Raw genomic sequence first — 16,791 nt, forward strand, 5'->3', positions numbered from 1 at the left:
TATCACCTCTCCTGCTCCTCTGCCCTTTTCCTCCTGGTTGTCCAACCAAGTTCCCTTCAGGGAGGTTCCTGGGTGCTTTATCCAGCCCTGCTGTGCTTTATCCAACCCCCTAGCCCCTGCAGCTCTTGCTGGGGCACTGAGGAGCTCCAGGCCACAACCCAAAAGACACATTCAGAGCTTATCTAATTCAACCTCCGGCCAGTGTTCAGCACCATTTCCTTTTTAAATCTGCTTCTCCTGCAGGCCTCTGGGGACCTTTACCCTATTTTCTTCCTCTGATCTCTGCTTCTTTTCTGTCTCTCTGCTTAGTGTTGAGATATTGCTGGGCACAACAACCCCCATCTGGGCCTCTTTCTTGTTCACCTGCCCTTACCTGAACCTCATCCATCTCTGTGGATTCAAACACCGTGCTTGCACCCTTTACCCCAATTCTGTTTCTGCTGGTCTGGCCACTCCCTGAAGATCCAGGCTTTCACCTCCACCCTCATAGTCAGCTTGTCTGTGTGGGTTTCTTTCCATCCTATCATGGTCAGGCCGAGCTCTTAGCTCTCACCACCAGGAAATGGGTATTCCTGTCTCGTTAAACAGATCTATGCCATTGCTCAGCCCATAAATAGGTATGAGGTTTCTCTTTTTATTTTCTTCTCTATTTAAGTTTTCACAGCTTTATTGATATATTATTCCATACAGTAAAATTCACCTATTGAAACTGTGCCATTTAGTGTTTTTTTAATATATTCACAGAACTGTGCGGCTATCACCATGAACTAACATATTTCATCACTTGAAAAAGAAACTTTGTACCTGCTAGTAATCACCATATCCCCCACCCCAACTCACCTCCCCAAGCCCCTGGCAGCCAATAGTCTACATCTCTGTAGATTTGCCTAATCTGCACATTTTATAGAAACAGAGTCATGTAATAGGTGGACTTTTGTGTCGGGCTTCTTTCACCGAGCACAGTGTTCTTGAGGTTCTTCCACGTCAAGCGTGTATTGGCCCTTCATCTCTTCTCTGCTTTGTTTGCTTTGTTTTGTTTTTGGCTGTGATGCACAGCAACTGGGACCCTAGTTCCCTGACCAGGGAGGGATCGGATCTGTACCCCCTCAGTGGAAGCTTGGCGTCTTAACCATGGTTATCCACTCCAGTCTGCTTGCCTGGAGAATTCCATGGACAGAGGACCCTGGTGCACTACAGCCCATGGGGTCACAGAGAGTTAGACATGACTGAGCGGCCAGCACTTTTACACTCTCATGAAGTGGGAAGCGGGCTTCTGCCAGACACCAAATCTTCTGGTGTTCTGACCTTGGATGTCCAGCATCCAGGACCAGGAGAAATAAATGCTTGTGGTTTAGGCTCCAGTCTGTGGTGTCTGTTACACACCCCGAGCTGATACCTTGCTGTTCCAAGAACTACAGAGCCAGCTGTGGAAATCTGGGGAAGTTTTTCTGAGACTTGGCATTTGAACAGGTGTTAGAAGGATGGAGAGGATTTCAGTAGCTGTGGGGAAAAGGTATGAGCAGCATGAAATATTGTTCCCCTTCATAGGGTTTGTCTGGGACCCTGTGGCTGAGGCACAGGCTACCCCATGGTGTCTTGTTGCCTGAAGCTGGAGGCTGCTCTCTGAGTGCTTCAGGTGTTTTGGTGGCTTAGATGCTGGGGAAGGACAGTCACGACCAGCTGTGGTTCTGTCCCACCCCTTCCCCATCTCTGCGTCTTTCCTCATTCCCTAAAGAGCCCTGTCCTGTACCCCATTCCACAGCCTGGCCTTACATGAGACCCATTAAACAAATGAAGAATCAGAGTTTCTCCCCTTGAGACATTAAATATACTACATGCATTGGCTGCCATAAAAAACACCCCCGTGGAAGTCTCTTGCTCCTGGTCAAGCTCTGGAGAGCATGGAAGGAACTGCCAAGTTGAAGGAGATGTCTCCACTGAGTGTTCTGCGTGGTGGAGGTGGTGGGGAGCTGGGGCTGTGCTGAGGAGCCCAGTACGGCTGCAGTGCAAGGTGGTCAGAGAAACAGGGCGGGCGTACCTCCGCACAGGTGGTGCTCGTGGGAGTCCAATCAGGGAGGTGCCAGGAATATTACTGCGAGAGTGTGAGATGGCAACAGAGGTGGCTGGAACTGCAGAAGCCAGGAAGGGGCACCAACAAGACAGAGCTTAATTTTCTGTACACATCAGGTGTACTAGTGTTTAAACAACGAACACCTGGTTTTAAATTTTTATTCATTTAATTACTTCTACCGCAACTTTGTGCGGCAGAAGCAGAAATCCACCTTGAAAAGGATGTCTGTTAAATAGACAAGTAGTCATTTGAGTTAAATCTCTCAAAAGGCAGGAAAAGATAGAGTGACCTTTTATTTGACTTTAGGCAAATGATAAGAAATAAAATGTGATTTTATTTTTTTCACAAAAAATCACATACAGATATCAAGAGAGAAAACTGTTTTTCACTCCAGTAGGTAAAAATAGCTGACTTCTCCAGACACAGCTAATGGATCCTTTTTGCTCACAACCTGTAGAAAAAGTGATGGAAAGTCAATACCCTGGCATTTTCTGTATATCACATGAAAGAATTATCTGTGGGCATTCTAAAAATTTTAGCAAAGGTTAAATGCTGTTATTATGTGGAATCTAAAAAATAATGGTCCAATTGAACTTATTTACATATCAGTAATACAGTCACCGGAGAAGGCAATGGCACCCCACTCCAGTACTCTTGCCTGGAAACTCCCATGGACAGAGGAGCCTGGTAGGCTGCAGTCCATGGGGTTTCGAAGAGTTGGACACGACTGAGCAACTTCACTTTCATTTTTTCACTTTCCTGCATTAGAAAAGGAAATGGCAACCCACTCCAGTGTTCTTGCCTGGAGAATCACAGGGACGGGGGAGCCTGGTGGGCTGCCGTCTATGGGGTCACACAGAGTCAGACACGACTGAAGCGACTTAGCTTAGCTAACTTAGCTTAATACAGTCACAGATGTAGAAAGTAAACTGCTGGTTACCCGAGGGTTAGAAGGGGTGGGAAGAATTGGGAGATTGGGATGGACATATACACACTACTATATATAAAATAGATAATTAGTAAGGACTTGCTGAATAGTTCAGGGAACTCTACTCAATACTCTGTAAGACCTATATGGGAAAAGAATTCTAAAAAGAGTGGAATGTACGTATGCGTATAACTGCTTCACTTTGCTGTATATCTGAACCTAACACAGCACTATAAATCAACTATATTCCAATACAAGTTATTTAAAAAATTCTGTTATTGTTTGCCTTCATCTCTTCTCCTGATGATGCCCCTCCCTCATCCAGTTCAGTGGCCTTATAATGAGAAACCAAGTCCCCATCAATCTCTTGGTACAAACGACATCGTGTACACCAGTTGCAGGTTCTGGGGTTCTTTGTCCTGGATCTGCACCATCAATCTCATAATGGCCGTGACTCTTCTAAGCAGCAAAGAAAGGAGGCAAGTCTGAAAATCGGTGCCCAGGTTGATGATCGGTTTTTATTGTCTGAAATCTAAGCAAAATCATACCATTTCCCTGGGCTCTGCGGGGACGTTGAAAGGATGCGTGAGGCTCAATGAGATGAGAAGCGAGGGCTGCCTCCCTTCTCGTGTTACTGGCTGCTTGGAAATAGTTTGTCAAATTGTATTTATGGTTAGACAGGTTCACGCGGTAGCTTTAGAGTTACCCGCCTGGAACTATATTGGAAATGGAAAACGAAGGAGCAAGAGAATAATAAAGGGTCAATTAAGGCTCCAGGGAAGAGAGGAGAAGAGACAAATTCAGAAAGAATGGTAAAAGGAGTCAGAGATTTTTTTATTACTGCCTTAAAATATCAAGGGAGAGGATTACACAGGAGAGACTCTCCATCCTTATACAGAGAGAGCAAACTCAGAAAGCACTGGGTAACAAACTGCTGCGAGTTGTCCTCATCAGAGTCACCAGGCGTCAGGTGACCGCTCTGTCCCGTCATCTAGTGTAACCATCACCATGTGTGCAATGAACCCGGGTTATTACCCCAGCTTCACAGGTGGGAGCAGTGAGGCTTAGGGAGCTGAAATGACCTGCCCAGATTCACCCAGAGGTCACTCATGAAGCTGGTTTTTCAGCCTTACTTTCTAACTCCTAAGCACTGCTCTTTCTGCCAGACTCCTGCCTCCAGTGTGGAGGCAAGGATGCAAAAGCTTCAGCCAAGTTGTGCTCCTTTCTGAGCTGTCTCCTAAGCGAGTCATGTGGAAGCTCCATCAAGCTCTGACCCGACTGAGCTCAGGGGGAGCCAGCAGTGCCATGGAAGGGGGACTGCCGAGTCCTCTTTGGGGGCAGCCCCCTGGCTCAGAGATGAAGCCTGGGTTCCCAGCAACACAGAGAGGGAGGCAAGGGCCGGTGGGCAGGGAGTGTGGTCCCCGGGATTTTGGATGGGAAGAGAGAGGCGACAAAGTCCAGCTCAGGGGCTGGGCTCCATTCAGTCAGGGCCCTTGGAGGGGATTGTGGGATGAACCCAGGATTATGCTCCTGGGGTCACAGAGGAGGGGCATCTGTCCTCTGGCTCCAGCCCTGGGGAGGAGAAGCACCCCCTGATGCCCTCACCCCTCACACTCTTCGTTGGGCCTAACTTCAGCATCTGCCTCTGAGGAGGACAGGCCAGCAGACAGGGGTCCTTTCTGTGTGTGGTCGCAGAGCCGTCAGCAAGCCCAGAGGACAACCGGCCACAGGCCGTGGCTGGAGGAAAAGGCAGACGTCCACGGAGGGGAGCCGGGACACAGCTGGTGCACACAGGTCTGCTTCCAGACAGGGAGGAGTCGGAGCCTGTGCGTATGCAATACGACGGTGGGCGCTTAATCAAGGGCTTCTCTTCTACAAGAGGGTGGCCTCCTCCTGGCTCTAGGATGCCCCAGGGTACTATGCCAGGAAATCTCCAAGAGTATTTTCCAGGTTGGACCTGTAATATCTTGTTAGATTTGCACAGAGCTTTATGGTTTACCAGGCTTCCCTGGTGATTCAGTGGTAAAAAATCTGCCTGCGCTGTGGGAGACCTGAGTTCAATCCCTGGGTCAGAAGATCCCCTGGAGAAAAGAATGGCTACCTACTCCTGTATTCTTGCCTGGAGAATTCTATGAACAGAGATCCTGGTGGGCTACAGTCCATGGGGTCGCAGAGTTGCACATGACTGAGTGACTAACACAGTTTCCCAAGCATACCCACACACAGTATCTCACCTAATTCTTCTGGAGCTCCATGAGCTAGTCCATGCTCAGAGCCCCATTTTACCAAGGAGAAAACAGATGTCCTGGGGGGCTACTCAATTGTTAAGTAAGGGAGGCCAATTTCAGAGTTCTTTACTTTTACTAACAGCTTCGACTTCTCACTGTTTCACATGATTACACAATGTGGATACTCATACATGTCTTTCTCCAGACATGACTGAGCCCTCTCTGCAAATAAAATCCATTCTGGCCCCCAGCATGTGGTCTATGAAGCCACATGTGCACTTTGAAATGGTGGGGGTGGGAGCCCAGGAAGAGGAACAGTGGGGACTTCGGTCTTCTCCCAAGAGGGGACACTCACTGTTCTTCTTTCTTTCCATTTTGCATCTGCACCAGACGGTCCTATAGTCATGTCATCACAAAACAAATAGAGCCGTGAAGATGGTTCACAGATTTCACACTGCCTCGGTTCATGTATCATGTCTCTTTCCTGAGTGCTACATGCCAGGCACGTATGCCAGAGAGTGTGTTGGCTTCCCAGCAGAGCTGAGCACGCGGGGACCACTGTCCCTGTCTTATAAACAAGCCTGGGCTCCCGGAGGTGGGGTCTTCCTCAGACGTGCATGGCTAACAGCCAACCTGCTCAGACCCAGTTCCATGGTGCCTTTGGAGACAGCAAGGGTGGAAGACACTTGGAGACAGACATCACCCCTCCTTGTAGAGGAGCTTGTTTGTCCAGGTCATATAACCAGTGCTCGTGAAGCACAGGGGTGTCCACTCAGCCCGTCATCCTTCCCGCTGCAGCATCGCTGTCTCTGGGCTACGGCCATGGGGCTGGTGTCATTGTCATAAAGCATGCACTTCCGCTTAGTGAGGATTTCTCTTTTCCAGGGTTGTCTTGCGTCAAGATGGGTATTATTAGCGTACCTCTCTTATAGAGAAAGAAACCAAGCCTTTCAAAGATTAAAAACAAAAACGGGCTCACAGACAGAGAAAACAAACTTATGGTTACCAGTGGGGAAGGGGGAGGGACGTATTATGAGCATGGGATGAAGAGGTACACGACTATGAATAAAATAGATAAACAATAAGGATATATTGTTTAGCACAGAGAAAAGCAACCATGGTTTTATAATAAATTCAAACAGAGTATAGTCTACAAAAATATTGAATCACTACATTGTATACCTGAAACTAATACAATATTGTAAATCAGCGAGGTGCTCTGCTGTGCTCAGTCGCTCAGTCATGTCCGACTCTTTGCGACCCCATGGACGGTAGCCCGCCAGGCTCCTCTGTTCATGGGATTCTCCAAGCAAGAATACTGGAGTGGGTTGCCATGCCCTCCTCAAATCAGCTGTACTTCATTTGAAAACTAAGTATGCTTAAGGATAGAAGGCCAAGCCGCATTGGAGCTGAGATTCCAGCCCGTCCCAGGTACCCGAGAGAAACAAGAAGTCCAAGGAGAAAGGAAGCAAATGTCTGAAAGCGAGGCTTGGTTGGTCCTGTCCTGAAAAACAAGCTGCTTAGAGCTCGTTGATATTCCATAACACGTTTAAGAAGCAAAGGCCTTATGGGGGTTCAGATATAAGACAGTTTTACAAAAGGATAAGAAGTTTCCCCACACGGAGACGGATTGTGGCCCACGGCGCCTCTCAGCGCCTTCCAGGGAAGAAAACACAACAGACTCGAGTGTGTGTCCTTCCCTAATGGTGGCTTCAGTGGTCTGAGAGCCTCTCAGACTCACAACAAACAAGCTTATGATTATCAAAGGGGGAAGGTGAGGAGAGGGACAAATTTGGAGTTTGGGCTCAACATATACACACTATTATATGTAAAATAGATGAACAAGGCCCTAGTGTTTAGCATAGGGAACTCTACTCAATTTCCTGTAATAACCTACAATGGAAAAAAAAAATTTATATATATAAGTTTGCTGTATACCTGAAACATTGTAAACCAACTATGTGTATGTATGTGTTAGTTGCTCAGTTATGTCCGACTCTTTGCGACCACATGGACTGTAGCCCGCCAGGCTTCTCTGTTTATGGGATTCTCCAGGCAAGAATCCTGGAGTTGGTTGCCATGCCCTCCTCCAGGGGATCTTCCTGAGGCAGGGATTGAACCTGTACCTCTGGCACTGCAGGCAGATTCTTTACAGTGAGCCACCAGAGAAGCCCAAATCAACTATACTTCAATTAAAAAAATTTTGGAAACAGAACCAACTGTCAGTCAGTTGGTTTACTTTCTGCCTCATGCAGTTAATGGGACTTCAACCATGAGACTCTGGCTTATTCAGTTCAGTTCAGTTCAGTTCAGTTGCTCAGTCGTGTCTGACTCTGTGACCCCATGAACTGCAGCATGCCAGGCCTCCCTGTCTATCACCAACTCCTGGAGTTTACCCAAACTCATGTCCATGGAGTCAGTGATGCCATCCAACCATCTCATCCTCTGTTGTCCCCTTCTCCTCCTGCCCCCAATCTTTCCCAGCATCAGGGTCTTTTCAAATCGCTCAGTCATGTCCAAATCTTTGCGACTCCATGGACTGCAACACACCAGCTTCCCTGTCCATCACCACCTCCCAAAGCTTGCTGAAACTCATGTCCATCGAGCTGATGATGCCATCCAACCATCTTATCCTCTGTCATCCCCTTCTCCTGCCTTTAATCTTTTCCAGTATCAGGGTCTTTTCCAGTAAGTCAGTTCTTCGAATCAGGTGGCCAGTGTATTGGAGCTTCAGCTTCAGCATCAGTCCTTCCAATGAATATTCAGGACTGATTTCCTTTACAATTGACTGGTTTGATCTCCTTGTTGTCCAAGGGACTCTCAAACATCTTCTCCAACACCACAGTTCAAAACCATCAATTCTTCAGCACTCAGCTTTCTTTATGGTTCAACTCCCTAATATCCATACATGACTGTTGGAAAAGCCATAGTTTTGACTAGACGGGCCTTTGTCTGGCCTATTAATCCCTAATAAAAATTTCGTAGTCATTATTCTCAAAAAGTATGTGTGTGTATGGAGGGAGGCAAGACACTTGGGCCAAGGGCATGAGCGGCATGCTCTACTGCCCATCCTCAAACGTTGGCAGTCATTGAGGGCCCTGCGCCAGCAGAGAGGAGCTGAGTGTCACCCTCAGCAGAGTGGATGGGCTGGTGATGGAGAGTCCAAGGAGGGTGCTGTGATGATGTCCCCAGCGCGGGGCCAGGACACGTGGGCGCCTCTGCACACTGGCTGTGTTCGTCCCACTTCCCGGGTATGCTGAGGGTCAGGTAAGCTACGCTGAGGGCAGCAACTAGGAGGATAAGGAAGGGGCTCATCCCTCTGCTCCAGCTGCTCCTCGTTCCAGGACCGGAAGGAGAAGCTGGATTTCCAGCAGCAGGAGCCCGTGAGCACCACACCCCTGCAGCCCGCAGGGGGCCAGAGCTGGTAATTCTTGAACATTTTCCTCTTTGTGACCCTTATGTCCAACCTTGTGCTGGTCCCATGACCATCAGGCAGAAGGCCTGGATGTTGGTTGCATTTTGCCAAAGTCCACCCCTGAGCTTGAATACAGAGAGGAGCGTTCTTGTCTGAGCTAGTGAAGAGTTACATTTTTGAAGTTTCATCAAGAGGCAAGCACTGAATATGTGTACACGTCAGTGAGCTGGCCCATTGGCTAAAGGATGGAGTATTGATTTACATGACTGCGTGTTGTTAGCACATGTCTGCCAGGTAAAGGGGTTGGGGGTGCTGGAGAGATGAACAGAGTTGTACTGATGCCTTCAGAGGTGCCTGAGCTCAGATGGGAGGCAGGCGTGTGCATCATCAAAGGGAAGCAGCGGGAGGGGCCGGATGGGAACTGAGAACAGGAATACCTTCTAGTTTTGGGGCCACAGCCCTGCCTGGTCCTGCCTGGGGTGGAGGATGTACTGAAGGCTGGACCCAGGATGGCTTTGAGAGGCTGTGGCATCATAAGACCCACTGAACTTCTAGGCCCCCGCTTCCCAGAGTTTAAGATTTCTCTCCCTCGGCAGCAGTGGGATGGATTCTCGTTCCTTGAGCTCCTTTCCCTCTCTGGGAAATCACCCTTCTTATAACTGCTGCTCACCCCTCATCAACTGGAATAATTTACTGACTATGGCCCCTGTTCCTCTTCTCTCTTAAGAGACTATACACAGAGATATGATGATTATTAGTATGACTTTTTAGAAGAGAACAAAAAAAAAACTTTTTTAAAACCTCTTATTCAAAACCATGGCATTTGAATCATTTTTGAGCTAACAAACGGAATTTATTTAGGCTAGTTTAAAGGCTAATTGATACAATTTCAATTTCAAATTGAAACGCTACTTATAATGCATTGTCATTCATCTTAATGGGTGTTAATGTTGAGACATAATTGAGACTCTTTGCATAAGAGCATCATTAACCCCGTTATTGCTGATCAATGTACAGAGATGTTCAAATACAGATGCTCATCCACTCCCATTGGATGCATGGTCTGGATCTCCCATCCCAAGAATCTCTGGAAGAAGAAGCTTCCAAACACTTTGGTGTATAACCCTTGGATGCTGGGGAAATAAACAAGACAAAGCATGAGGTGCCTAGCATCCTGCCTGGGACATAAAAGGACTCAATGATTAGCCTCCGTTTCTCATGTAGATTGTAATCTTTGCTGCTATTCTCCAAAAGTTATATTGCTTTTTTTTCTCCAAACTGCTCAGAGTTTCCCACTGGATCTAGAATATGTGTTAAAATACAGTAAATGTCTCAGAATGCATATTCATCACAATCATCATTTGCACTTTCTGTACAGGACAGGAATACCAGAAAATCTTTCTTAGATGGTAGGACACCAATCCTCTCAGTGGCCCCATAGAGTAGGCATTACTTTGCCACTTTACATCTGAGGATACGGAGGTTTGAAGATGTTAGAAAGTCCCCAGATTCATAGATAAGGTGCCTATTAAGTGATGGAGCTGAAATTCCATCTGACGCTGTGGCACAAGCTCTTGATGACTGCACTGATAGGGGCCTGGGTGGCACCTGGCCTAACGTAGGATGCTCCCCACCAGTCCAGCAGAGAAAAGTGACTCCAGCTGGGCCTGCTGTGTCAGAAACCTCTGCCCTTTTCAGTTCCCTTTTCCTCAGGCATCCCTCACCGTGGAGACCAGAGCCCGCCACCATGACCATTTCTCTGAACAGACTCCTGGGTGCTTCCTCAGCCATCAAGGATGTGGTGAGTCCCACCTCTGCCCTCAGCTCTCAAGGGCAAAGCTTCGGAAGCATCACAAGAACTAAAACATCAGGGCTTGTCTTTCATTGATGGTGTTTCTGAAGGTCTCTACTGACAGCAAAGACCACAAGAAGTGGGTCTCACAGACTCCCCCCAGGGAGTCTTCCTTTTCTGGTTCAACAAAGTGCAAAGTGCATTCAAAACCTGCCAGCATCAGCCAGCCAGGCTCTGCTGCAGCTGGGCATTGAGCCAACGCATTTACCCAAAGCAAGTTGTGCCAGAGCTCTGAGTGCTGGGCACACGTATGTGGAAAGATCTAGCCTCTGGTAGGAAAGGAGTTGCCTAGAGTTCAGTGCAGAAATGCAGGTGTGAGCAGCGCAGTGTATGAGATAATGAGGTAATGGCCATGACAGTACTGGGCTTTACTGAGCCTCTGTCCTAGGTGCCAACAGGCTCAATGTGGATCAGTCCTCATAGTGAATCCTATGAAGGAACATGTTCCATGTGGGGCAACTGAGGTCAAGAGAGGTAAATGACCTCTGCCAGGTGATGCGACCATCAGGAAACAGGATCAGTATATACGTCTCTGTAGTCTGACCACAGAGTGCGAGATTTCAACCACCCCACAGGGCTCCAGAGTGGAAGGAAGACAGAAAGCACAAAGGGAAAACCCGAGGAGGCTGCATGGAGGAAGCACCATCTGACTGGAATCTCAATGCTTGAGTGAGAACTTGCCAAGTGAACAAGAAGAGAGGAAAATTCCCAGTTGAAGAAATAGTCTGCACTGAAGCCTGGAGGTCAAGGTCCTCTCTTGTTTTGGGAACCACATGCAGTGTTACTGAAGCTGACTTCCTGGTGATGGGCGGGGCAGGATATAGGGAGAGAAGAGGAAGTGGCAAGCAGGAGGTGGGGCAGATCACAGTGGGCCCTGAGGCCCTGCAGTGCTGGGGGTTTGGTCCAGCTGATGATGGGGAGCCCTCAAGGAAGGCAGGGACTCCAGAAATTGGACCATCAAGTGTCTGGGTTAGGCTGACCGCATGGCCGCGTGTGTGACAGGAGCAAGGTGGGTTGCAGGCAGGAGAGCTGGGTGTTGGGACCAGTCATGGGGCTGCCGTGGTGGTCCAGGCAGGGCAGGATGAGGACTCTGAGGCTTCATTCACGGGTAGAATCATCAGGACTCGGTGACAAGAGAATGAGCACACGTGGTGGGGACGGCAACAGGGTGTTACGGTCTGCATGGCAAGCAGCAGAAATGACCCACTTAAGCGAAAAAGGGACTTTGTCTCAAGAAGTTTAGTTAGCATAACACGGAGTTATGAAGAGGTGAAATCCCCGCCTCAGAGCTGAAAGGCCTCCATTCCAGTCTTGCCAATGAGAGCAGGTGGAGTGAAGCTCCATTTCACCCGGTCTCTTTGGCTCCAACTCTGACCACATGCTATTAGGTCAAACACACGTGTCCACAGGAAGTGAGGGAGGGGATAGGGGTCCCTTGTTAAATGGACTTGGTAGAGGATGGGGTGGAATTTAATCAAGTGCCCCCTCAAGGTTGCAATCCTGCCTTCCCATCTAGAAAAGGGCAAGATGAGCCTGAAGGAAGCCAAACCAGCTTATTTTTCAATGAGTGGAAAAGATTTTTAGTGCATGGATAGCGTCTCTGACTGTAAAATACAAACTGATTTTAAGAATTACACCACCCCCCACAATTGAAAAGGAAGTTCCCCTGAGATAGAGGTTTTCAGTTTATGGAGGAGGGTGTCGACCTGGGGACCCAGCTCTCTGAGGACAGAGCCCATTGAGGGCCCTGCCCCCAGTAACCACCAAGGTCTGAGGACCTGGCTATGGACGGAGTCAGGTGCCCTGTGTGTAGAAGTACAGACAGCAAACCCATGGTCAGTGAACCCAGGACTGTAGACCAGCCCTGGCAGTTACTAGGCCGAGTGTGAGGATCAGTTTCCTCACTGAAATTTTGCTGAAAGACTTCTGCAAATATGTCTGTTATAGACCACACCTCCTTAGCTTCTAAATTAGTGAGTTGAGTTCTTAAAGAGTTCCACAGGTTCAAAACTAGAATGAGGTATCCCTGGCAAGGACAATGATGAATGAAGGACAATGATGAATGGCTGTCATCAACAAGTCCACATGTAACACGTGCTGGAGAGGCTGTGGAGAAACAGGAACCCTCCTACACTGTCCGTGGGAAAGTACATTGGTGCAGTCAACTATGGAAAACAATACGGAGAGTCTTTTAAAAACGAAAAATAGAGCTACAATAAGATCTGGCAATCCCACTCCTGGGTGTATGTTCAGAGAAAACTCTAATTTGGAAAGACGCAAAGCTCCCCAGTGTCCACAGCAGCACGGTTCACAATAGTCAAGACATGGAAAAACCTAAATGTTCAAAGACAGATGAACGGGTAAAGAAGATGTGGTACATTTATACAATGGAATACTGCTCAGCCATAAAAAAGAATTAAATGCCATTTGCAGCAACATGGATGAACCTAGAGATTGTCATACTAAGTGAAGTAAGTCAGACAGAATAAGACAAATACCATATGATATCACTTATTACTCCTTGGAAGGAAAGTTATGACCAACCTAGATAGCATATTCAAAAGCAGAGACATTACTTTGCCAACAAAGGTCCGTCTAGTCAAGGCTATGGTTTTTCCTGTGATCATGTATGGATGTGAGAGTTGGACTGTGAAGAAGGCTGAGTGCTGAAGAATTGATGCTTTTGAACTGTGGTGTTGGAGAAGACTCTTGAGAGTCCCTTGGACTGCAAGGAGATCCAACCAGTCCATTCTGAAGGAGGTCAGCCCTGGGTGTTCTTTGGAAGGAATGATGCTAAAGCTGAAACTCCAGTACTTTGGCCACCTCATGCGAAGAGTTGACTCATTGGAAAAGACTCTGATGCTGGGAGGGATTCGGGGCAGGAGGAAAAGGGGACAACAGAGGATGAGATGGCTGGAGGGCATCACTGACTCGATGGATGTGAGTCTGAGTGAACTGCGGGAGTTGGTGATGGACAGGGAGGCCTGGCGTGCTGTGATTCATGGGGTCGCAAAGAGTCGGACACGGCTGAGCGACTGAACTGAACTGATAGGTGGAATCTAAAAAATAGTACAAGTGAACTTGTTTACAAAACAGAAACAGACTCCCAGATAGGAAACAAACTTATGGTTGCCAAAGGGGAAAGGTGGGAGGGATAAACTATGAGGTTGAGATTAACATACATACATCACCATATGTGAAACAGATAGACAACACGGCCCTACTGTATAGAACAGGTAACTCTACTCAACACTCTGTAATAAACCACAGTGGGAAAGAATCTGATAAAGAAGACACATGTATAACTGAATCACTTTGCCATACACCTGAAATTAATATAACATTCTAAATCAACGTGGAACTTACTGCCTTGGAAGCGGTCATCAGTGAACAAGCCTGATCACTGGAGGAGTCGCTGGAGGAGGAAGCACTGTCCTATCACACATAGGGGTGGGCCCTGGTTATCACCTGCTAGAAGCTTCCTGGAGTCTTCTTAGCTCCTGAACTCCTGAAAACTTTTCCTTGACAATTCTGGACTTGGAGATGGTTTCCATTTGTGACCCTTGCCATGTTCCATCATGGGAAATTTTAGAAAGCTGGAGGGCAAGGTGGGTGGGCAATCTTGGTCCCTAAATGAAGCCCTTTCTGCTAACGTACCTGGTACATCACAGCGATGACTTTAGAACTGCTGTGTGGCACGTTTTATGAACATGAGCGTAAGTCTGTGGCATCTGGTCCCTGCCCAGTGCATTCCTGATGCCCCCTCCCTGGGCTCAGCCCCTCCTTCGGGGAAGGTTCTGAGCAAAGCAAGTGAGTATCAGGGGCCCTGCCTCCCATCAGCTAGGGAACCAGGCCAGTTGTGTCGCTATAGATACAGGTCAGGATGCTGCATTGATTTAGAACTCAGAATAGAGCCTTTCAGACAATCAGAGAACTTAAGGGCGGTAGACCAGACTTCAGACTGAGTCCGCTCATGAACTGGTTAAGCTGCACTGCCCAGTGGTGTGTGCTTCCACGAGGCAGAAGGCAGGAGCTAGCACTCTGGGAAGAGCTGCCCTGGTAGAAAGAGGAAGCTGGTGTGGTCAGGATGGGGAAGGACAAGGCAGGAGCTGGACAAGGGGCTGCCTGCGCTTGGGGGACTCAGTCCTGTTCTCCACGACAAACACGGCTGTCTGAGAGGCTAAGGGAGGATGTGAACATGTGTCTCTAGGCAGACATAGAGGGGTGGGGGGTTTTAATCTGGCATCCTCACGGTCTGGCATCTGGCTCAGAGCGGATATCAGTGAGTGTTTGAGAATAAAAGCCTGGCTGAGGGAGGGAGTGGAGAAATGGTAGAAGCTTGATTATAATAGCAATACTGAGTGCTGAAGTTGTGTTTGGTGCCTTGGAGATGGATCTAGGCTTGTGAGCCACCCCACTTTCTCCTCATTATCAGTTCAGTTCAGTTGCTCAGTCCTGAATGACTCTTTGTGACCCTACTGACCGCAGCACTCCAGGCTTCCCTGTCCATCACCTACTCCCAGAGCCTACTCAAACTCATGTCCATCACGTCAGTGATGCCATCCAATCATCTCATCATCTGTTGTCCCCTTTCCCTCAGCATAGCCTTGTAGTTAAGCTCATGGACCCTGTTTAGTTTGAGGTTCAAATTCGAGCTCTGCCACTTATTAACTGAGGCCATGAGTGTGTTATTTAACTCTCCATATGCAGGTTTCCCCAATTGTAAAAGGGAACAATAATAGTACCATGTATGTGTGTGTGTGTGTGTGTGTGTGAACTCTGCCACCATAAGTGAGATGCTTAGAACCATGCCTAGCACAGAGCTAAGTGTCTGAAATTATTAGCTAGTATTATTAGTTGTAATGGCAGCTGTATATATTTGGACACCTATGTAGTCTAAGTTCCAATTTTCACATTTTCTGACTGTATGTATAAACATTTATCTCCTTTGCAGGAGGAGATGACTGTAAAAGATGAATGCAATAATGAGGCAGATGGAATCTGACCCCAGACTTCCCTTATCACTTGACTGTTTCAGACCGAGACCATCCAGTTACAATTTTGTATTGCCCGCATTTTTGCTTCCTTTTTTGTCCCTCATAGCTGAAAAGTACATACACAGAATGCAAATATGTTCCAAAATAAAATGATAATTAAAGTTTCAAATGATTTAGCAATTAGCAGAGAGAGGTAAGGACAGAATGCATCATTCTTGTACCTGATGAACATGGTTTGTAAATCTTGGCATTTATGGTCCTGGTTTATGGAATGGCCCTCCATCTCAGGGGCCTCATCGGTCCCAAGGAAGCATCATTTCCAGGAGTCAATGCTTCCCAGGTGGCGCTAGTGGTAAAGAACCCACCTGCCAATGCAGGAGATGTAAGAGACAAGGGTTTGATCCCTGGCTCAGGAAGATTCCCTGGAGAAGGGAATGGCTACCCACTCCAGTATTCTTGCCTAGAGAATCCTATGGACAGAGGAGCCTGGTGGGCTACAGTCCATGGGGTTGAAAAGAGTCAGATAAAACTGAAGTGACTTAGCATGCATGCAAGCATGCGTCTGAAACCTACACTTCCCTCCCTGAAATCCCAGGAGGATGTCGCCAAGATGGCTGGGGCTGCAAGCATGGATCCCAGAAGCCCCTACAGCAGGACCACCGCAGAGGTCAGCTGGCCCCCAGCTTCCTCAGCCCAGGCACTGGGGGACTTTTTGGTTGGGACCCTTGGGCAATCCCCCGCTGTTACCCAAACGGTCACAGGGTATCTGTCTGGGACCAAGCACAGGACGGGCTTCTCTGAAAGTTTCTCCTGAGAGGAAATGTGATCGAGCAGAGGTGCTGGATAAAGGGAACTTCTGGGCTGGCTTCGTCCAGAAATTTCCTGTCAAGTGTTTCACTTCACGTTTAGGAAAGGATTGAGGAACTCTTGGGAATCTAGTTAACAAAGGTTTAGACTCAAAGAAAAGCCGTTCTCCACCCAAGCCCCTCCTCAGAGCCTGGGACGCTGCTTCCCGACAGTGGGTGGAAGGTTGTGTTATGAGGAGGTGGTTTTACGCCTTGCCTTTTTGTCTTGACTTGCGGGTGGTCCTGAGCTTGCACTTGGCATTGTCGATGCTTTTTTCTTCCTCCAGGTCTCAAAAGAAAAAAAAAAAAAAAAAAAAACAGGAAATACTGTAAGTGGCTCACGTGTATAACACAGCCTGCTCTGCAAAGTGCCTGAGTAACTGTGGTCACTCCATCCCCGAATGCTGTTCTCTTTCTTCCAAACTTTTATGCCAATAACCTGGCCCAAGGCCAGA

General features: G+C 47.8%; 1 long non-coding RNA gene across 1 annotated transcript; it reads right to left on the reverse strand.

The window, feature by feature from the left end:
• Window positions 1–2,385: 2,385 nt before the first annotated feature.
• LOC133245789 (uncharacterized) lies at window positions 2,386–14,395 on the reverse strand. Its single transcript, XR_009735765.1, has 2 exons — window positions 13,861–14,395; window positions 2,386–2,522 (listed from the first exon to the last, which is right to left on the reverse strand). It is a non-coding gene; the product is annotated as an uncharacterized LOC133245789 (long non-coding RNA).
• Window positions 14,396–16,791: the final 2,396 nt, after the last annotated feature.

Source organism: Bos javanicus, chromosome 4, assembly GCF_032452875.1.
Source record: "Bos javanicus breed banteng chromosome 4, ARS-OSU_banteng_1.0, whole genome shotgun sequence".
NCBI lineage: Eukaryota > Metazoa > Chordata > Mammalia > Artiodactyla > Bovidae > Bos > Bos javanicus.